A 22,332-nucleotide genomic window follows, 5' to 3' on the forward strand; every position below is an offset into this window, starting at 1 on the left:
ATCCAGCCTCACAAGTCCATCCCCGGCCTTCCTGGTTAGAGCAGGATGGGAGAGACCAGCAAGCAGGCAAAAAGCCGTTCCCATGTGAAAACTGGAACTGCTGGGTGGAAATGAGGTTCCATCATGCGGCCATGGCACCGCTCTGTAGGCACTGTCCCACCTCTCTGTGACCTATGATGCCTGTGATGCCCACGCGGCCAGAGTTCAGCCAGGAATCCTTGTGATGTGGGCTCCAGAGGCAGGTCTTCTGAGGAGAGCAGCCATCCTGCTGCTCACAGTGGGAAGTGGGGAAAAGGGCAGGGTCCCATTGACCTCAGGGAAGTCTCCCTGTTGGCAGAGGGACCAGGATTGGGCCAGCACAGTCTAGGAGGCCATGGTACTTCTGTGGTCTCGGACCCAGTTCTGAGGGCCCCATCTCCATATAATGGAACAAAGCTTGCTGGAAGGATCTAGGGAGATGAAGGAGCTGAAGGTCGCATCTCACGAGAAATGTCTGAAGGACTGGCGAACCCCTGGAGGAGCAGGTGAGTTGCTCTCTGCTACCAAAAGGCTGTTTCATGAAAGTGAGGTGCGCTTTGTCAAGTGGAAGTCCAGGAGACAGACTCAGAAAGTTACAGAATAGTGTATCTGGGCTGACTGGAAACAAACGCCTGCCTATAATGAGAGCTTTGAATAGTGTGAACAGACTGCTCACATTTTGAGATAGTGAGCTTCTTATTGCTAGAGAAATTCAAGCAGAAGTTGGCTAAGATGGAGCTTCTGCAACTGGGCTAAAGCTCAGGCTGCAGGGTTGTTCCACTCTCACCTCCAAGAGTCTCTGATCGGGTCTAGCTCTGCCTGTCTTCCAAACCCACAAATCTCCATCTTTCTCATCGTCGGACTCCTCCCCTGAGCGAGACAGAGGCCCATAGTCTGGCCTGTGCTCTGGCCTGGGGTGGCGTCAGTGGTAAAGAACTGCCTGCCAATGCAGAAGACACAAGAGACATAGGTTTGATTCCTGAGTTGGGAAGATCCCCAGAAGGAGGGCATGGCAACCCATTCTAGTCTTCTTACCTGGAGAATCCCATGGACAGAGGAGCCTGGCAGGCTACAGTCCATAGGGTCACCAATAGTCGGACATGACTAAAGCGACTTAACACACACACCAGCCTGGGGTGGGCTGGGTGACAGCTCTTAGCAGAGGCCCCAGAAAAGTCTGCCATGTGTTGAGCCAGTCCAGTCACCAAGCGTTTCTGTGACACATGTCTGTGAATTCTTACTGGTCATCTCACCCACCCACCAGTCCTGTGGGTCAAGATTACTCTCCCTCAGGCTGTAGATGAGGAAGTAAGGAGATATCCAGGCCACTGCAGGGCTAAGATTAGCCCCAGAGCCTGGCCTGCTCTTTCTGACGCTGTTCATGGGGCGCCTGCATGCTGTACATCCTACACGCAACCTCAAGTCAAATCCTTAAGGCCAGTCCGAAACAGCTGTGTTATCATCTCATTGCACAGAGGAGGAAACCAAGGCTCAGAATAGTTGGAACTGTGCCTGGGACACAGCTAGTAAGGGACAGAGCTGTGCTGCTAGCATCTCCACCAGGAGCTGTAGGGACATCCCGTGGACTTGCCAGAGGGAGCCTCAGGCAGCTACCTGCATGTACTCCAGGGTTCAGGACCGAGCAGTTCAATTCCATACTCCTGAAGGTGTGACCTTCTCCATAGATTCCAGGCCCTGTGCTAAATACAACAGGGGTGTGGGGAGGAAGAGTATGAGGTACTATTTCCAGCTTATGAGAAAGCTGTGGTCCCAAAAATGAACATTGCGTGTTCACAATAAGCCAGGTGCACCTCACTGGGCCTAAGAGGTCAGCGTATTGAAGGACAGGAGGAAAAGCTTCATAACAGAGATGGAACTTGAAATGGACTTTGCCAACAGGAGCCTTGGGTAACAGAATTGGGCCTGTGAAGTCTTGAGCTGTTGTTAAGCAAGCATGCCTGACCCTCATATTTTCTCTACCCACCCTTGGGTGGCCCCAGCCCCCAACAGAACTGTTCAACCCAAGCTTCTCCTCCTCTGACTTGACAAAGAGCCTCACCAGGCTGCCAGCAACTGGAGGTTGTAGTAGGCGACACCAGGGCCTCTTCCAAACCACTACTGATGCCTGCAGCTTCTCTGCAGACACCTCCCTTTATCCATCCCTTACTGCTACCTCCTATCCTAGCCGAGACTCCCGTGCTTCTTGCCTAAATCAACGTATCAGGCTCCAGAGTCTTTTCCTGCAAATCCACCTTATGCATAGTTGTGCGTAGAGTCACCTTTATAAACCTTGGCACTTGGACTGAATCCACAGCAAGACTTCCCTTTGCTTTTTTTTTCCCAAATGTTTTGCCCACATTTATTCTAGGCTTTGCTGACAACCTTACCTGCCCATCTCCTTTGTTTTACAAACCTCACCACTCCCGCCTCCCAATGCCACGCCTCCTCAGGTGAAGTTAACTCCTGTTTCCTTGCTCGCGGGTATAACTGGATCTATGCTCCTCTGCTAGCACATAGGACACTTTGCCACGTGGAGTTAATCTGTGGACACACCTGCCTGTCTGCCTAACTTGGCTCTAAGTTCCCACATGGCGAGTCACTTGCCTTTGTCGTCCCTCCTCTGTCAGCCCGCTCATGGATTTGATTGTAATCACAGGGCCTGAGGCCCAGCCCCAGACTGAAGGGATGCAGATGGAGACCCTGGGAAAGCAGCTGCACACAGGGCTTGACCTTGGCAGAGCGCCATACACGCTTTCTATAGGAAAAGAAACAAGTTAGCAAGAACAGGGACCTGCCATTGCCATGGCTGTTCTCCTCCACTTTGTGACAAAGTCCTGTATGTTTCCTTGAGAGATGTGTGATATACTGTGAAGGAAGTGGGAGCCAGATCTGCAGCTTCCAAGCTCCATGACCCTGGGAAAATCATTTAACCTCTCTATTCCCCACAAGTAACATGGCAGGAGAATAATAGTGTTGAGCTTTTTGCTTCATATTGAGAATTAAGTTAATATTTATGTCACTGATGTATTAAAAATACCCAATATGTTATTATTCTAAGGTTATTGTATTAACCTTATAACTATAGTTGTGTTCGTGCATGTGTGTACTAAGTCGCTTCAGTGGTGTCTGACTCTGTGTGACCCTATGGACCATAGCCCACCAGGCTCCTCTGTCCATGGGATTCTCCAGGCAAGAATACTGGAGTGGGTTACCATGCCCTCCTCCAGGGCATCTTCCCGACCCAGAGATCAGACCTGTATCTCTGTGTCTCCTGCATTGGCAGGCGGGTTCTTTACCACTAGCACCACCTGGGAATACTATAACCCAAATAATGTAATAATAATACATTACTAATAACCTGGCCTCCTCCCAGCAAGCAAGAGGCACATATTGAGAACTAGAGATCCTGAAGGGGGCCCAAGTGATGGGTACTGTTGGGGATAGTTGTTGGAAATGTACCTTCCTGACCACAAAACAGACCCTGGGAGGGTTCAGATGTGAGGTAAGGTCAAGAGGGGCTGCAGACTGGGCGGTCCTGAGAGAAGGACTCGGAACACTCATCAGATCTCATGTTATAATGTTTCCCATTGGCATTACCCCAGAAATACAAGACCTCCAGCCAGAAGTCCTACCAGCACCCTCTCCTTTGCTCAGCCTCTTTCTCAAATAGGACAGTAACCCACCTGACATTCCACTTCCTGTGCTCAACAGGAAATCTGAAACCCAACAGGCAAATCAGGCTAGGGACTTGAGTCACAGGGAAAGCAAGCACATTCTAGAAAATCTTAGGGGACTCCAGAATTAATTCAACCTCCCTGAGGACAGGTATCCCCTGGGCACTCCCATCTCCTCAATCCCTCCATCTGATGTGATCTGAATATGTGACCCCACTCCACCCTGCCACCACACACGAATCCATGTGTTCAAGTCTGTAACCCCCTCAGGTGATGGTCTTAGGAGGTGGGGCCTTTGGGAGGTGATGAGGTCATGAGGGTGGAGCCCTCATGAACGGGATTAGTGCCCTTATAAATGAGACCCCCTCCTAGTTTCCTTAGCCTCTTTTCCCATGTGAGGACAGAGTGAGAAACCTGTCAGCCCACCCAGAAGAGGACACTGTCACCCTGATCTCAGACTTGCCAGCCTCCACCTGGCTGCTCAGCCACCCTACCATGTCCCTGTAGGCTTCAGACTTATTTCAGACTTTGGACTAATTCCCACCCCTCCCTCTTGTGGTGCTGTAGATTTTCCAATAACCCAGTTTGTTTCCCGTGTAAATGGCACAGTCTGTCCAGGCAAAACCAGCTTCTAAAGATGTGGGGGCCTCATTCAGTGCAGGAGGTCTTTCAGCTGCCCAATCAGCATCTGCCTTGAATGGTGCAGAGTCTGTCCCAGGCCAAGATCAGAGTGGCATCTGGGGGGGGCAGAGACCTGAAGCCTCTTCCTTGTCCCCCTTGCTACCTAACCTTCCCCACCCCACTTCCCCCCCCCCCCCCCCCCCCTCCCCCCCCCCCCCCGGGACGTAGGGCCTGAGCAGAACTCCTGTGCTCGTCTGGTCAGACTGCACAGTATGCAAATTGCTCATGACAGAGCCTGTATCCCCCAGGGAGGCAGTGGAACAGACTCCACGAGAGGACAGCTCAGGGCTCCAGCTCATGTTTTTCCAGGGTGTTTGTGCTTATGGGTCAGTGTGTGGGGGCCGTAGGGTGGGAGTGGGGTGGGTGCTGGGCAGAGGAGAGTGATAAACAGCAAGGGAAGTGGAGGAGAGAAGATGGGAAGGGAGAGAGTGAGAGACTGTTCTCTGGCTTACCTGGCATTCGAATCTTCATTTTCAAAAAGTAAAAGTTCCCTGATGATGGGGCCTCTCGGGTTCTAGAGAAGTCTGGACTACTTCCATTTTTGGAGGCTCTCTGCATTAAAAAAGCAGAACTATCAAAGGAGGGCAACAGATATCATGATGTGGTTTAAATGTTTACTTTCATCAACTAATAGTTTTACATACAAGACACACACACACAGATACATGGTGACTTTGTGAATAGACTCACTGAGAAATCATGACAGAGGCCCTTTGTCCTGTGAAGCCTGAGCCAGTGGCCCTATTGGCTTTGGGGCAGCCCAGTCCTCCCTGAGGGACCATCTTGGGGGCACTGGGGGTGCAGAAGGAGACCTTGCATTCTGGGCAGTTAATAGAAAGGTCCAGAGCCAGGAACCAGGAAGGCCCCATGAATCAAGATTCAGTGGAGTCAGGCCTAGGCTGGGCTGTTCTGTGTGGGGAATGGCCCACACTGCCCATGTGACCAGTTCCAGGTAGTGAGAACTGTCCTTTCACTCTGCCCCAGGATGAGTGGATGACCGTCCTGTGGCCCTTAGGAGAGCTGATGCTCATTCTGCTTTGTTTCTGAAGAAGGAAAGAAAGGAGGCAGCAGCTCTTCATCCCAAAACTACTCTGTACTTCCATCCTGCTGGCAAGGACCCTGTCCTTGACCGAACTTGAGTCAGGAGCCCTCCTCTCAATGGGGCCCCATCCTGGGCCTGACAATTTCAGTGCTGGAATATCCCCACCCCTGACACCTAACCAAGTTCCTCTTAGTCATTTTCCATCCACTAATTCCCTCTCCTGCCTGTTGGCTGTAAGCCCCCAGCTGCTTCTTTGTATTGAGATGAGCTCATTCTCTCTCCCCTGCTGCAGTAGTCTTGAGAAAAGTCTGCCTGGCCTGTTGGACTCCCTCCTGAGCACTGTTTTCTTCATGTACACGTACCAACACACTGTTAACAAACTCTCTGGTTCTGTTGGGTCATCTCATTATCTCTCCTGAGCTCAGGAAAGCTGCTGGGAAAGGACATTCAGGCCCAGGGAGAGGAAAGCCATCTGTCACACCTTGCCATGGGAGCCCTCATGAGGAAGGGTTGATCACTGTTACCCATGCGAGTGATGGCAGAGCCATGTCCAGCTCCAAGCCCTGGGGACTCTGGGAAGAACCACAACTGCCCTGGACTGGAAGGGACAAGAGGGAAGCCGTCAGTGTCCCCTTCTAGGCTCTTCCTGCTCCCATTGCTTGAAAAGAGCTGTTCTAACCTTGGTTCCTGCAGAAACATTTTGTCATTAGAGGCGTTTCTTGGCATATCTATTTTGGAGCTGCAGCTGGTTGCTTCTCAGAATAAACAGAGCTGTGATATTGAGATAAAAGAAGAAAGGAATATCATCTCCTCTTTATGCCCTCACTCCTCCCAATGTTTTCTCGTCTTCACTTTCCTCTTTTTACAGGTCTTCCCCTAAAATCCTTCCACCTCCCTCCCTGCCCTGTAGCCCTCCTTCAACCATCTGGTAATCACAGAATCCCCTCCCAGTCATGGATGGGTCCCTGCTATAGCCAGCCTGTGCTAGGCCTGGGGGTTCCTGGGCCTACAAAGAACCCAATGTCAAGTGATACAAAGGTTCATATACTAACGACTTGAGTCATAGACTGTTAAGAACTGGTTCAGTCCCTCCTGCTTAGATAAGCAACTAATGTCTTGCTGGGATGTCCTGTGCCAAGAATTAAGGTAGGAACTGTAACACCCTGACTTGCAGTTGTCCTCAAACCCTCCTATTTTGTTTTCAGAATGGGTGTGGGTTTTTTTGTTTTGTTTGTCTTTTATTGAATTTGTTACAATATTGCTTTGGTTTATGTTTTGGGTTTTTTGGCTGTGAGGCATATGGGATCTTAGCTCTTCAACCAGGGGTCAAACCTGTACTCCTTGCATACATGGGTGCTAAGTCACTTTAGTCATGTCAGATTCTATGCAACCACATGGACTGTAGTTAGCCAAGCTCCTCTGTCCATGGGGATTCTCCAGGCAAGAATATTGAAGTGGATTGCCATGCCCACCTCCCAGGGATCTTCCTGACTCATGGATCGAAGCCAGGTCTCTTATGTCTCCTGCATTGGCAGGCAGCTTCTTTACCACTGCTTCACTGGTGGCTCAGAGGGTAAAGTGTCTGCCTACAATGTGGGAGACCCGGGTTCGATCCCTGGGTCAGGAAGATCCCCTGGAGAAGGAAATGGCAACCCACTCCAGTATTCTTGCCTGGAAAATCCCATGGACAGAGAAGTCTGGTAGGCTACTGTCCATGGGGTCGCAAAGAGTCAGACATGACTGAGCGACTTCACTTTCTTTACCACTAGTACCACCTGGGAAGCCCCCTGTCCTCCCTGCACTGGAAGGCAAAGTCTTAACCACTGGACCACCAAGGAAGTCCTGGCTGTGTTGTATTGCAATCATTGAAATGAGAGCTCATTGCTTCTGGGACAGAAGGAGAAACCAGACTGTTGCTTGTTCTAGATAAAGCAAAAGTGGCATACCCAGGGTACTTATGGACTGAAATGGCCCCCTGGAGGGATCCAGACAATGATGCTTTCCAGAGACATGCTGGTGGGAGGGGTTGGTCATTAAGAAGCAAATGAAGATACTAGTGTATGCAGCCACATTCCAGACCAAGTTCTTAGTCATCCTTTGCTGTGCCTTCTGCTCCAGATGGGTCCCATGGGCATCCATGATTTGGTAAACCTCCCATCTCTCTGTGGTCCATCTGGAGCTCCTCCTTCTTGTCCCCCTCCTGCCTCTTTCCTGTGCTTGCTGTGTTTTGCCATTCATGAGCTTTACCTAACTGCACTCACCACCCACTGTTTATCTGCCAGCTTGCTGTGCAGCTTGACCCACGTTGGGTTACAGAGGCCAAATGTAAGGATGGGATAGTTTCTAGAAATTGTGCACATTTCCTCAAAGCCTTCTTCCTTGCCAGAGCCAAGAATGGTCAGCCTCCCCTCAGTCACTCTATGATCTGGCCTCTCAGCCTGGGCGTCTGTCTGCTCAGTCTCCTCTGTTCCCTGAGGCAGTTCTGAAAAAGGAGGTGAACAAAGACCTCTGCAGCCAGTTTCCTGTCTTGCTTTTGTCTTATTTTTAAAGATGAAACTGTGGTTAGATGCTCAAATTAGTCTTTCGAAACCTCAGTGAACAGCTTGGCAACAGGGCTATCAGTGTGCAGGCAGGTGAGGGGTGCTGAGCTGTGAAGGCTCTCACGCCAAGCATCCACATTGGCTGAGAGAGAGATAGGCATGAATGTCAAGGTCAGGCACTGGAGACCACCACCCTGACTCCAGGCTCTTCCATGTTCACTGGGAAGAGGGTAGAGGGTCAGGAATGTGGGATGCTAACTCAAGTGATCTTGGGGTTGTCTCAGCTCCACCATTCCTTAGTCTTGTGACCCTGGGTATTAACATCTCTGAGATTCCATTTCCCCACTTGTAACATGAGGATATTAACTGTATCTCTTTTTAAGAACATTTAATTCAATGCATACTTTATTGACCACCCCCTTCTTGGTAAGTACTTGCCAGGCATGAGCATCATTGGTGGGAAGGATTGATATGGCTCTTGTCCTCTTGATACTCATGTATTCCAATAAAGGACTAGGTGATGTTCAGATTAAGAAAGTACACGTGTATGGATGTGTGTGTATATATGTGTATGTACATGTCCCCTATCGTCATATATGGTGCACAAAAGTGCTTGATAAATGGTAGTTGTTACTGTTATTATATTTCTTACATCTAACACTAAAAATATGATGTAAATGGCCAGGCAGAGAATCAGAAATGATGTTTTCATTCAGTAAAATATATAGCTTCTTCAGACTTATAGTTCTCTTTTGATTAAGGAAAGACTGTATTAGTCAGGGTTTCCCAGAGAAACAGAAACAGTAGGAGATGGGTATATATATATATATAGTAATATATATGTATCTCATATATATGATGCATATATATGTGTGTGTGTGTGTGTATACGTGCTATGCGCTGAGTCATGTCCAAGTCTGCAAACCCCTGGACTATAGTCTGCCAGGCTCTTCTATCCATGGAATTTTCCAGGCAATAATACTGGAGTGGTTTGCATGTATATGTGAATGTATAAAGAGATTTATTATAAGACATTGGTTTATGTGATTATGGAGGTTGACAAATCCCAAGATCTGAAGTCCCAATCTGGAAATCCAGGAGAGACAGTGGTATAGTTGAAGCCAGCAGCCTCAATACTCAGAAGGAGACAATATTTTAGTTCAAAATCAAAAGACAGGAAAAATCCAATGTCCTACTTCCAAGGCCATAAGACAGGAAGAATTCTCTCTTATTTGGGGGAAGTTCAGCATTTTTTTTTTAACCTATTAGGCCTTCATCTGATTGGATGAGGCCCACCTACATTAGGGAGGGAAATCTGCTTTATTTGGTTTACCAATTCAAATGTTATGTGCTGATGTGCTCAGTCATGGCTGACTCTTTGCAAACCCACCATGTTCCTCTGTCCTTGGAATTTTCCAGGCAAGAATACTGGAGTGGGTTTCCATTTCCTTCTCCAGGGAATTCAAATGTTAACCTTAATCCAAAATACTCCTACAGAAATATGCAGAATAATCCTTGATGAAATATCTGGGCACCCCAGTCAAATTGACACATCACAATCAACCAGCCCCGGAACCTATGGCTGGAGGATGTTTTAGCTGAGCAAGTCCTTGAGGAATCACTGAGTGACCACCCTATCCTGAAGGGGAGGGTAACCCTGGCTGAGGTCAGGACAGGATGCAAACTAGATGTCCTGGAGCTCTGTCCAATCCAAAGATGTATTGTTGATGGTTTATGCTGTACTTTATAAGTTTGTGCCAACATCTTGAAGAGTTCCCATTAAAAGTCTGAATTTCTAGCTTCTTATAAAAAAAAAATAGAAGGCTTCCTCAGTGGCTCAGTGGGTGAAGAATCCACCTGCAATACACAGGAGATGCGGAGACACAGGAGACGTGGGTTTGATCCCTGGGCCAGGGGAAGATGCCCTGTAAAAGTAAATGGCCACCCCCTCCTGTATTCTTGCCTGGAAAATCCCATGGACAAATAAGCCTGGCAGGCTACAGTCCATGAGGTCACAAAGAGTCAGACATGACTGAGCACATGAAAAAACAGAAGTGATTGTGTAGAGGTTAGACATCTGAGCTGGGGCTGCTACCCCCCTGTCGTGAGGTACCCCCAACCTGTTGGCTTAGCTTCCATCACCCACTCCTGACCTGCTGCTCTCATGTCTATTACTATCACTCTGCAATGTGGGAGACCTGGGTTCAATTCCTGAGTAGGGAAGATCCCCTGGAGAAGGGAATGACTATCTACTCCAGTATTCTTGCCTGGAGAATTCCGTGGAAAGAGTAAGTAGCCTAGTGGGCTATAGTCCATGGGGTCACAAAGAGTTGGACATGACTGAGTGACTAACACTTTCACTTATTCACTGTTATAGGAACAGAGACACCTGACCTGAACATCAGCATCCCACCACCACCCCCCACTTCCCCTAGCAGAGAGCCTGTGCCAACAGCAGGCTGTGTCCTTTCCTTGTGAGAGCAAAGGGAGAAGCAAGGATAAGACTGTTCAAAGCACTCATCGAGATCTTGCCCAGGTCTCCTCACAAGATTCTCTAACAAGCTTCTATCCAAAGTAGACCCATGGCCACAGGCCCTCCAGAGTTCTATGACTGGGAAGGATCTTGGGTGGAAGTGGGAAAGCTCTAGATTCCCTCCAACCAGGGAACAGCCGAGCCATCCAGAGGGAATTGGCCTTAAGCGAGTGGCTGGGAGAGGACCAGCAGCCCCATGCTGCTACCATGTTTTGTGAGTTCATAGCAACATTTAAAAATTTGATTTCACATTCAAAATCTCGTGAAAACCTAGAAGAAGTGGTCACATGTAAGTCAGGCATCTTTAAGGTCAGGATCAAGCCCAATGCTCAGAGATGGACCTTGGGATGGAAACTTCTAGAGTCACAGAATCATGAAAAACATGACTTTCTACTAATGAGACACAGTGAAGGAACTAGGGGTGTTGATATGGGAGAAGAAAAGCCAGTAGGGAACCAAGAGCTGCTTTTTAAAAAGCTGAAGGGATGTCATATGGAAGTTTGGGATTGCACCAATTTGGTACATCCCCAGAGGGCAGGCATCAAACCAGGGACCAACAGTCATGAGAAGGCAGGTTTGTGGTGAGCATAATGCATATTTTTCTAGCAAAGAAGGTTCCTTGGAAGTAGAAAGGCATAATGCATAATACATTAAAGCCCCATGGCCATGGGGACTACAGAGGGATTTGATCTTCAGACTGGAGGATGACCATATCAAGAGTCCCAAACCTCCTTCATGGGTGGTACACATAGGCAATGAAAATATTCTTATGACAATAGGAGGTTGACTAGTGGGGATTTTAACCCTAAAGGGGTTGCATACAGGCCCAGGGTTCTAAGCCATTGCAGTTTTGAGGAGATCGGGGCTTATTATTATTTTTTAATAATTTCAGTTATTTATTTGTGGCTGTGCTGGGTCTTCATTGTTGCATGTGCTTTCTCTGATTGTAAAGAGTGGTGGTTCGTGGTCTTCTGATTGCAATGGTTTCTCTCATTGCCGAGCATGAACTTTAAGTGCACAGGCTTCAGTAGTCATGGTTCCCAGGCTCTAGAGCACAGGCTCAATAGTTGTGGTGTGCGGGCTTTGTTGCTCCTCAGCATGTGGGATCTTCCTGGATCAGGGCTCAAATCCATGACTGCCGCACTGGCAGGCAGATTCTTTACTATTGAGCCGTCAGGGAAGCCCAACCAGGGATTACATTTAAGCAGGTCTGGAAAGATGTGCAGACATGGAGATGACAGTCATGCAGGAAGAATCCTGTGGACGGAAGAGCCTGGCGGGCTACAGTCTATAGGGTTGCAAAGAGTTGGACACAGCTGAAGTGACTTAGCATGCATGTCATGCAGGAAGAAGTTTATACATATGGGTTTCTAGAATAAGAGGAAGAACACGCTACACAGGGGGCCACACGGGGAAGCACCAGGCTGTGTCAGGAGGCAGAGGGAATGAGGGGGGGAAACATGGGGAAGAGCCTTCCCTGTGATTTTTTTTCTGAATAACATCAGAGGACTCTGGGGCATAGGGACTGTCTCTGGTTGTCTGATACCTGGCCCTGGGGTGATGAGGAGAGGGAGGTAGTGACCAGAGTATGAGAACCCAATAAATAAGGTGATTAGGAGTGATTAGGGACTCAGCTGGATTTAGAAAAGGCAGAGGAACCAGAGATCAAATTGCCAACATCCATTGGATCATCGAAAAAGCAAGAGGATTCTTGGAAAACATCTACTTCTGCTTTATTGACTATGCCAAAGCCTTTGACTGTGTGGATAATAACAAACTGTGGAAAATTCTTTAAGAGATGGGAATTCCAGACCACCTGACCTGCCTCCTGAGAAATCTGTATACAGGTCAAGAAGCAACAGTTAGAACCTGACATGGAACAATGGACTGGTTCCAAATTGGGAAAGGAGTACATCAAGGCTGTATATTTTCACCTGCTTATTTAAATTATATGCAGAGTACATTATGCAAAATGCCGAGCTGGATGAAGCACAAGCTGGAATCAAGATTGCAGAGAGAAATATCAATAACCTCAGATACGCAGATTACCCTTATGGCAGAAAACAAAGAGGAACTAAAGAGCCTCTTGATGAAAGTGAAAGAGAAGGGTGAAAGAGTCGGTTTAAAACTGAACATTCAAAAAATGAAGATCATGGCATCCGGTCCCATCACTCCATGGCAAATAGATGGGGAAACAATGGAAACAGTGACAGACTTTGTTTTCTTGGGCTACAAAATCACTGCAGGTGGTAACTGCAGCCATGAAATTAAAAGACGCTTGCTCCTTGGAAGAAAAGTTATGACCAACCTAGACAGCATATTAAAAAGCAGAGACATTACTTTACCAACAAAGGTCCGTTTAGTCAAAGCTATGGTTTTTCCAGTAGTCATGTATGGATGTGAGAGTTGGACTATAAAGAAAACTGAGCACTGAAGAATTGATGCTTTTGAACTGTGGTGTTGGAGAAGACTCTTGAGAGTCCCTTGGACTGCAAGGAGATCCAAACAGCCCATCCTAAAGGAAAGCAACCCTGAATATTCATTGGAAGGACTGATGCTGAAGCTGAAACTCCAATACTTTGGCCACCTGATGAGAAGAACTGACTCATTTGAAAAGACCCTGATGCAGGGAAAGATTGAAGGCCGGAGGAGAAGGGGATAACAGAGGATGAGATGGTTGGATGGCATCACCAACTCAATGGACATGAGTTTGAATAAACTCCAAAAGTTGGTGTTGGATAGAGAAGCCTGGCGTGCTGCAGTCCATGGGGTCACAAAGAATCGGACAGGACTGAGCGACTGAACTGAACTGAGGGACTCAGGATTGGCAGGTTTGTACATGAAAAGCACCTTCTCAAGAATTTGCTAGCAGAGGGAGGAGCAGTCCCTCCAGAGTCAGCGCAGCCCCTGGAGTCAGAGCACCAAACACAGAAACCAGGAAACATGGTGATTAACAAGGCTCGGCCCATGTGCCTGGGGGCTGGGGAGATGGGTTTCTCCAGGTGCACCAGGAGGGGAGCGCCAGACCAAGTGGTGCCCGCGTCTCCTTCTAGCCCAGAGGTGCTGTCAATCAGGTAGCACCTCTGAGCCAGAGGTAACCCAAGAGTCCAGCCTTACTCTTGGTTTGTTCAGAGGGGACCCTGGACCCAAAGGGGTAAACAGACTCAGTCAAAGTCTCAGGTTCGCTTCAGAGAAGGACCTGGAACCCAGTGCCCCTTTGGTCACTCTCTGTGGTTAGAAGGGGCTAGAGGGAGCGGGCACGGATTCCTCATGCATAAAAGTCCACAATGGAAGAATGTGGACTAGCTAGCAACATCTGGGGCTCCTGTTGTTGTTAGTCACCAAGTTGTGTCCAGTTCTTTGCGACCCCCTGAACTGTAGCTGGCCAGGCTCCTCTGTCCATAAGATTTCGCAGGCAAGGATACTGGAGTGGGTTGCCATTTCCCTCTCCAGGGGATCTTCCCAACCCGGAAATCAAACCCACTTCTCCTGCCTTGGCAGGTGGATTCTTTACCACTGAACCACCTGGGAAGCCCCTGGGGTTCCTAGGGCAGGTCAGAAGTGCAGTTTCTGGTAGTGCAGCAAAGCTCCTGATTTCCCCTTCTCTGCCCTAGAGGCACAAGGAAGACCTGGAAGCAGGGTCTGCAAGCAGATGCAGCCTTCGGGGAGGAGGTGCCACACTGGTCTCAGCTTTGTTGGCCCTGCTCCAAGTGTCTCACTTGGGCAGCTTATTTCCCTCCCTATCATCAGGCTTATCAACTGTGATCCAGTCATTCCCAACCTGCTGCCTGATATCCCCCTTTTAAAATAAAGTTTCCTCTTTCTTTGCCCCACCCACTCATTCTGCCTGATAGACCTTGAGTTCTACTGTGCTACTGCTACTGTTCTTAGTAACTCAGTCATGTCTGACTCTTTGCCATCCCATGGGCTGTAGCCCACCAGGCTCTTCTGTCTGTGGAATTCTCCAGGCAAGAAGACTAGAGTGGGTTGCCATTTCCTTCTCCACGGGATCTTCCCAGACCAGGGATCAAACCCACATCTCCTGCACTGGCAGATGGATTCTTTATCACTGAGCCACTACTGACTTCACTTTTCCCTAATTACTTCTTTAAAGGCCAAGTCTCCTAATGCAGTCACATCTGAGGACCTGTGGAGAGGGCTTCAGCACAGGAAGCCCATAGCCCTGTCTCCTGAGGCTGCGTTTCTGCTCTGGCGCACACGTCTCTCCCATAGTGGGCCTCCCCCCACCCGAATACCATCCCCCATTATGCACTTAGCCCGGCTCCCCACTGAGCCCAGTGTATACAACAAGTGCACTGTGTCCATCCACATCAGGCTCAGCATTCTGCCCATACCAGCTGTTTGCCCTCAGAAGGACTGTGGGCTGCAATGGCACGTGGGGCAGCCCGTGCTCTGGGTTCTTTATTCCCCCTCACCTGGCACATGGCCTTGTACAATTAGACACTTGACAAACAATGGTGGTGGTGATGGCGATGTTGACAGCTGAGAATAGCACAACGAGTGGGAGGTGAGTCTGCTCAACGGGTGCTATGGGGACTAAAGGGGGCAGGTGTGGTTGCCACCCCAGCTCGAGGATGAGCAGGGACCAGTGCTCAGAGTGGACTGAATGTCCCCAGGAGCCACATCGGTGACTACAAGGCCATGGGGAAGATCTGGTCTTCAAAGTCTGTTGTTGTTTAGTCGCTCAGTCATGTCCCACTGTTTGTGACCCCATGGACTGTAGCCTGCCAGTCTCCTCTGTCCATGGAATTTTCCAGGTAAGAATACTGGAGTGGGCTGCCATTCTCTCCTCCAGGGGATTTTCCCGACCCAGGAATCAAACCCATGTCTCCTGCATTGGCAGGCAGATTCTTTACTGCTGAGTCACCAGGGAAGCCCTTCAAAACCCATGAAGTGAAGTAAAGAGTTAGTCGCTCAGTCGTGTCTGAGTCTTTGTAACCCCGTGGACTGTAGCCCACCCAGCTTCTCTGTCCATGGAATTCTCCAGGCAAGAAAATTGGAATGGGTTGCAATTTCCTCCTCCAGGGGATCTTCCTGACCCAGGGATCGAGCCCACGTCTCCTTCTTTGTACACAGATTCTTTTCCATCTGAGCCAACACATACGCAGCTCTAAAATCCTAAGAACCTAAGTCTAGATCCAGAGACCTGGGACCTGGGGCAGGCTCAGGCTGGGCAAGTCTGCAGGATGAGTGGTCTCTGGAGGCGTCCAGTTACCATCACACTGGTGCTGGCATAGCTCCATATGATTTCTATGGGTTTCTTGGCATTAAGATGTGTATGTGCAGCAGGTGGTTCTGGTGTGGAATGATCCGAGAGTCCTGCAAACCCCCCTGTTTCCCTGCAGCCTTGTGTTTGGAACCAGGACTGGCTGTGCCAAGGATAGGTGAAGGGGCAGAGCTCATGATTAGCAGCTCCCGAGGCAGGTCCAGCACTTACTGATACAGAAAAGTGCTTTAACATATCACAGGAAAAACCTCTCTAGTACTGAAATTGGCCCCAACATGGGACAAATGAGTTTCTTTGACAGGAAAGAGTCCTTGTCATGGAAATGTTTGTGCAGATGCTTGAAGGAACCCAGGGATTGTGGATTAGGTATGATTATGACCAAAGCTCAAGGATTTAGTGTTTCCCCAATGCTTTTTTTTTTTAATATTGTTGTAATGTTTAGTTACTAAGTCATGTCTGACTCTTTGCGACCCCATGGACTATAGCACACCAGCTTCCTGTCCTTCACTCATTTTACTTATGTATTTATTTCTGGCTGTGCTAGTCTTCGTTGCTACCCACAGGCTTTCTCTAGTTGCAGACAGCAGGACTACTCTTTAGTTGCTGTGTGCAGGTTTCTCGTCGCGATGGCTTCTCTTGTTGTGGAGCACAGACTCCAGAGCGTCTGAATTTCTGTAGTTGTGGTGCACGGGCTTATTTGTTCTGCATCAGTGAGGGATCTTCCCAGATCAGGGATCGAATCTATGTCCCCTGCATACCAAGACAGACTCTTCACCACTGGGCTGCCAGAGAAGCCCCTCCGAAATGCTTTTATATACAGTTTTTTTCATTCCTCTTCATAGCAGTTCTAGGGAAGATAGTATTAACATACCTAAATTTTGTGGGTGAGCACACTGAGATGCAGAGAGGTAACAGAATTTGTCCCAGATGAGTGCCCTGAACCAGGACAGACCTCCAAACATGTGCTTCTTCCAGCATGATATGAACTTTGCTCTCCCGGAAGGCCTCCTTCGGCTGTTGATTGGGAGGCTTCAGTTCTGTTTCCAGCTGAGCATGGACCTTAACTTTTCTAAGCCAGTGTCTCTTCCTCTGTAAAGGGATCAGGACCACCTCCAGAGACAGGAGGAAGGAGAAGGACAATTGCTCTGTGGACTGTTACTTTCGACTACTTGTGTGAGGGGGGAGTGTTTCTAGTTTGAAAGTATGAAAGTGTTAGTCACTCAGTCGTGTCCAGTTCTTTGCGACCCCATGGACCGTAACTCACCAGGCTCCTCTGTCCATGGAATTCTCCAGGCAAGAAAACTGGAATGGGTTGCCATTTCCTTCTTCAGGGGATCTTCCTGAGCCAGGGATCAAACCCGTGTCTCCTGCGTCTCCTGCATTGCAGGGACATTCTTTACCACTAAGTCGTTGGGAAAGCCCTGTTTCTAGCTTAGGTCGCCATTGAAATGTAGACTTCCTTTCTGGGCAGCTCTCCCAAGAGGGCTGTCCAAGATGGGCAGGGCAAGGTAAAGACCACAGAAGTGTTAGAGGGAGATACAGAAGGTTCTAGAAGGCAGAGTCCTCCTCTGTTTAACCCTGTTCCTGGCTGGCATCACCTACATAGTCAGTCCCTATAGGGTCGCCTGGACTCTAGCACCCACAGGGGATTCCCTTTTGGTGAGATGGACCTCCTGACAAAGACTCAGGCCCTCCAAGTTCTGTGGCTGACACATCAAAGGGCCCCTGCTCTGCTCCCCCACATCAGGATTTCAGCTCTGTGTCTTTGGGAAGGTCACTTGACATCTCCGACCTGTTTCCTCACCTACAGGTGAGGTAAAAATAAGACAGAAGAAGTAAAAATATATCATTTATGGGCCCCTTCAGCTCTGGTTCTCACCACCAATGAGTTTATAATCAGAGTCATTATGTTTTCTCCCTCATCAATATCCCAAATCATTCCTTTTCTTTTTGTACTCATGACTTACCCTTCCCTGCCCTTGTTTCAATGACCCAGGGACTCTCCTTGGGGCTAATGACCTCAGCTTCCAGACTTTTCCATCTAAGAGGGCCCTTTGAGAGTCATCTAACCTAGTCCAGCAGTTCTAGCCTGGAACTCAGGGCCATTGAAAAGGACTTGGGTCGGGGGTTGCAAAAATGGAAGCATTTTCAGCCAAACAATGAGCTGAGCCACCCCAGGAACCCCTTTTAAAGTGAAATGTTCATGCTCTAGACTTTGTTAGAAAAAATCTTCCTCTTACCCTCACTTTTTAGATGAGAAAATTGAGGTCCCAGCAGGTGAGGTGACTTGGCATAGTTAACCAAGCATTTCTTTGGCATTTAAATTAGATGTGATTCAAAAGAATTCACATGCTATAGCTTTTGTGGGTGTATGTGAGGTAACCAGAAAATTCTCAGCCAACAGAAGGAGGGAGGTACCAGAGCTGGGTTCCTCTGGAGACCCTACAAGACCTGGCTGTGGACATAACCCCTGATGCTACCCTCCCACCTCTTTCTGCCATCTCCCATCCTTGCCCTGTGGGGCACGGAAGGCCCACTGGTCCCCACGCCCCTCCTCTGACAGGGGGCCCTTTCTGGGATCTGCTGTGCTCTGCACCCCACCCCCCACCGCCTCTCATCTGTGGTGAAGCTGTGGAGGAGTGGGTTTGCTGTTCTTTTTTCTGACTTCCTGTGTGCTTTCGGAAACCTCAGTGAAAGACCAACTAAAGGAAGAAAGGGCCAAGAACCGTTATGCCAAACATAGACTTACATCTGACATGCGGGGAGCTAGATTCATGACTTTTATAGAACCAGACCCCGAGGTTCTGACCCCTACCTGGCCTCTAGGGAACACAAACGCCTGGAAGTAGGTAATAGGATCCTCAATATTTTCAGGCTTGGGTCCACTATGCCTCAGGAGGTAGCCCAAATGGTTCTTGAGAAATATGTATCACTGAAATCAAACACATTAAAAGAGAATGCTTACTTACCTCTTTACCACAACCATTTTAATTTCTCTGTCTCCTTTTCTGCATGCAGCTAGTTGTAACCATGGGAGCATATATATTTGTGTAACGAATATGCATCGAATCTTTGGAGTTTTTTTTTTATATTACTTTAATTGTATATGCCTAAGTAGTCTCTTTATTAAACACTTTTTAGAGCAGACGAGAAGTAATATATGAGTGAAATTTTATACCTGGGTGAGAAAGACAAAACTATGGAGAAATACCAGGCTCCTTCTTTCTTTCTCTTTCATTTTTCCTTCCTTTCCTTGTTTTTTTTGTGTTTTTTTTTTTTTTTGACGTCACATTGCTGAGCTTTCTGCCCATAAACCCACATTCTCAGGGCCTCCTACTCAAATCATGACTCAAATTTGGGTCTCTAAGGGTCAGTTCTTCCCCATCCTAGCCTGGCCACCTGGCATCATTTGTATGCCGGCTTTTGGGTACATGAGACCTTTTCCTGGCATAGCCCTTGTAAAAGGCTAACAGTAATTTTGCTACCTTTTGGGCTCAGGGAATTTTGGCTTGGGTTTTCCCTTTGTATTTTGTTTTATTTTTCTAACCAGGGGAGGAAAAAAATATCCTACCACACTTTGAGAAGTGGTTGAGAAGATAGTGAGAGAAGGGGTATAAGCTGGGGGATTTCTTGCCACTACACTGAGGGTTTCCCTCCCTTGGAACTACTGTGGCTAGAGTTTTCAAAGACCAGAGTTCCCCCAAATTTTCTGATTTTTCTGAGCTCTAAATAACTGAAGCCACCTGTCTCTTGTCGCTCAGTCCATTTCCCAATAATAGGCTTGGGTAACAACAAGAAACTGAAATAGAAACCAATACTGTGCTTTGCACTCAGTCTCGATGACAGCCAGGAAGGTCCCACACTTAAGAATCATAACTCACTGAGACCTGTCGGCATCAAGTGTTTATCAGACACCACCCTGCTAGTGGGAGCCTGCAGCCTGGGAATGGGGAGACCTGGGGTTCAGCCAAGAGTTCTCAGATTTTAGTCTCTCTGAAACTAAGTGCTCAGTAGAGAGACAAAGGCCAAACCAGCTGTTCTGCACCCTCAGTGTTATGTATCAGAATCACCTAGAATGTGATTTAAAAAGTAGATGACTGGGCCCCAGTTCAGAGGGTCCAGTCATGGAAACTAAGATGAGACTTCTTATTCTTTAGTTGCTCAGTCGTGTCCGACTGTTTGCGACCCCATGGACTGTAGCCCGCCAGGCTTCTCTGTCCATGGGATTTCCCAGGTAAAATTGCTGCAGTGGTCTGCCATTTCCTTCTCCAGGGGATCTTCCCGACCCAGGGATCAAACCTGAGTCTCCTGCATCGGCAGGCGGGTTCTTTGCCACTGAGCCACCACGCTTTGGGATATTTACACTTGTAAATTGTTAAAGCAAAACTATTAATGTTCAGAGGCTCGCTAAAGAATGGTACTGCTAAGTACTGCTAAGTCACTTCAGTCGTGTCCGACTCTGTGCGACCCCAGAGACGGCAGCCCACCAGGCTCCCCTGTCCCTGGGATTCTCCAGGCAAGAACACTGGAGTGGGTTGCCATTTCCTTCTCCAATGCATGAAAGTGAAAAGTCAAAGTGAAGTCGCTCAGTGGTGTCTGACCCTCAGCGACCCCATGGACTGCAGCCTTCCAGGCTCCTCCATCCATGGGATTTTCCAGGCAGGAGTACTGAAATGGGGTGCCATTGCAGACCTTATTCAAGGGCACTACTACAGTGGGTTTTTGCAGTAGGGGAAAGAAATTGAAACAAAACAAGGGAAAGAGGAAATTATTGCCAAGAACCACAGTGGGGGATGGGGGTCAGTGGATAGACAGAGTAAGAGGACAGGGTATTTCTTTTCTAAGTTAACCTAACAGGATTCTTACTGAAGGCAGGCTACAGCGATCAGATATTACCTTGGGGGTGGGAGTAGGGATCTATAGAAAGTAGGGAATTCTGACTAAACCCACTTAGTGAGATTCTTACTAAAATCTGGACTCTACAAAGACAGGAACAGAAGCTGATATCCAGGCCTAATAGAGCAGAGGGGCTCAGAGGGGCCAGACTAAAGTTTGGTCAAGGAGAGAATCTTCATCCATACATGTATTAGCACATGAGCTCACAGCCAGCTGAAGAAGGCAGAGTCCAAGCACTGTTAGGTGTTATGTATCAGGGCAAATAGTCCACTGTTTTCACCATTAGAATTCAGAACCCCAAAGGGAATTACCCTGGTGTTGTCTGTGTGCCGAGGCCCCCTCCCCAAGTCATCCCAGACACAGTTACTTCAGTTGTGGCAGTCAAGAGCCCCACTCAGAGCCCTCAGGACAATGTGGGAATCCCATCTGGTCTCTGCCTCCTCTGTGACTTTCGGGAAGTCACTTTGTTCAGCCTCAGCTGTCCCATCCATGAGGTGGGTGATAAGAGTACCTACCTTCTCAATTTGTTGTTAGGGCTGAACAGTCTTTGTGTGAACTGCTGCCAGTTCTCAGAAGTGAGCCTTCCACGAGTGTGCAGGGGAGAAGGAAGGGAGCATGGGCTCAGGCTGGAGACCTGTGGCAAAGAACCCCCCACCAGGCCTTGCCATGTGCTCTGGTCTACTGGAGGACTGTCTTGGCCTGAGGGTAATTTTCTGTAGCTCCAGGTTCTCTTGGTAGCTTTTATTGAGCTCCCTCTCTGCCTTTTTACCCTGATTCCTGCTTTGAGTGGGATGCTGTTATCTAGATATGGGGTCTGTTTGCTCTCTAGTCAAGCTCTGGAGTAGGAGGATTGGCCATTCTGGGCTATGTGGAGAGCACAGAAAATAAGAAAGTCAGACCATCAGAAGGGGAGCTGGAGGTCGGAAGGAGAGACAGGGCCAGCTTCTAGCCTTGTGGGAGCCACTTAATATTTGCTTATATTTAACCAGAGAGACAGACAGTGTGTGCTTTCTCAGTCGTGTCCAACTCTTTGCGACCCCATGGACTGTAGCCCACCAGGTTTCTCTGTCCATGGTATTTCCCAAGTAAGAATACTATTGTGGGTTGCCATGCCCTCCTTCAGGAGATCTTCCCAACCCAGAGATCAAACCCAAGACTCCCATGTCTCCTGCATTGGCAGGCGGATTCTTTACCACTGAGCTACCTGGGAAGGCAACCTAACAACAAAAGATCTTAACATCTTTTCAGTTCAGTTCAGTTCAGTTCAGTTGCTCAATCATGTCCGACTCTTTGCAACCCCATGAATTGCAGCACGCCAGGCCTCCCTGTCCATCACCAACTCCCAGAGTTCACTCAACCTCATGGCCATTGAGTCAGTGATGCCACCCAGCCATCTGATCCTCTGTCATCCCCTTCTCCTCCTGCCCCCAATCCCTCCAAGCATCAGAGTCTTTTCCAATGAGTCAACTCTTCGCATGAGGTGGCCAAAGTATTGGAGTTTCAGCTTTAGCATCAGTCCTTACTGTATGTAATTCAGAATGTATTTTTACATAGTTACAATCTGTACATAAGCCCCATTCCTTGTCACTTCACATTTTTAATATAAATACTGGGTTGGCCAAAATTCATTCAAGTTTTTCCATACGATGTTGTATGGAAACAGACTTTTTGGCCAACCCAGTATTTTCATGAATTACCAC

General features: G+C 48.3%; 1 protein-coding gene across 9 annotated transcripts in view; it reads left to right on the top strand.

Annotated features, from left to right (window-relative positions):
• The window catches only part of PTK2B (protein tyrosine kinase 2 beta), a 139,423-nt gene that overhangs the window by 41,036 nt on the left and 76,055 nt on the right, over positions 1–22,332 (top strand). The window lies entirely within an intron of this gene.

Source organism: Bubalus bubalis, chromosome 3 (genome assembly GCF_019923935.1).
Source record: "Bubalus bubalis isolate 160015118507 breed Murrah chromosome 3, NDDB_SH_1, whole genome shotgun sequence".
NCBI lineage: Eukaryota > Metazoa > Chordata > Mammalia > Artiodactyla > Bovidae > Bubalus > Bubalus bubalis.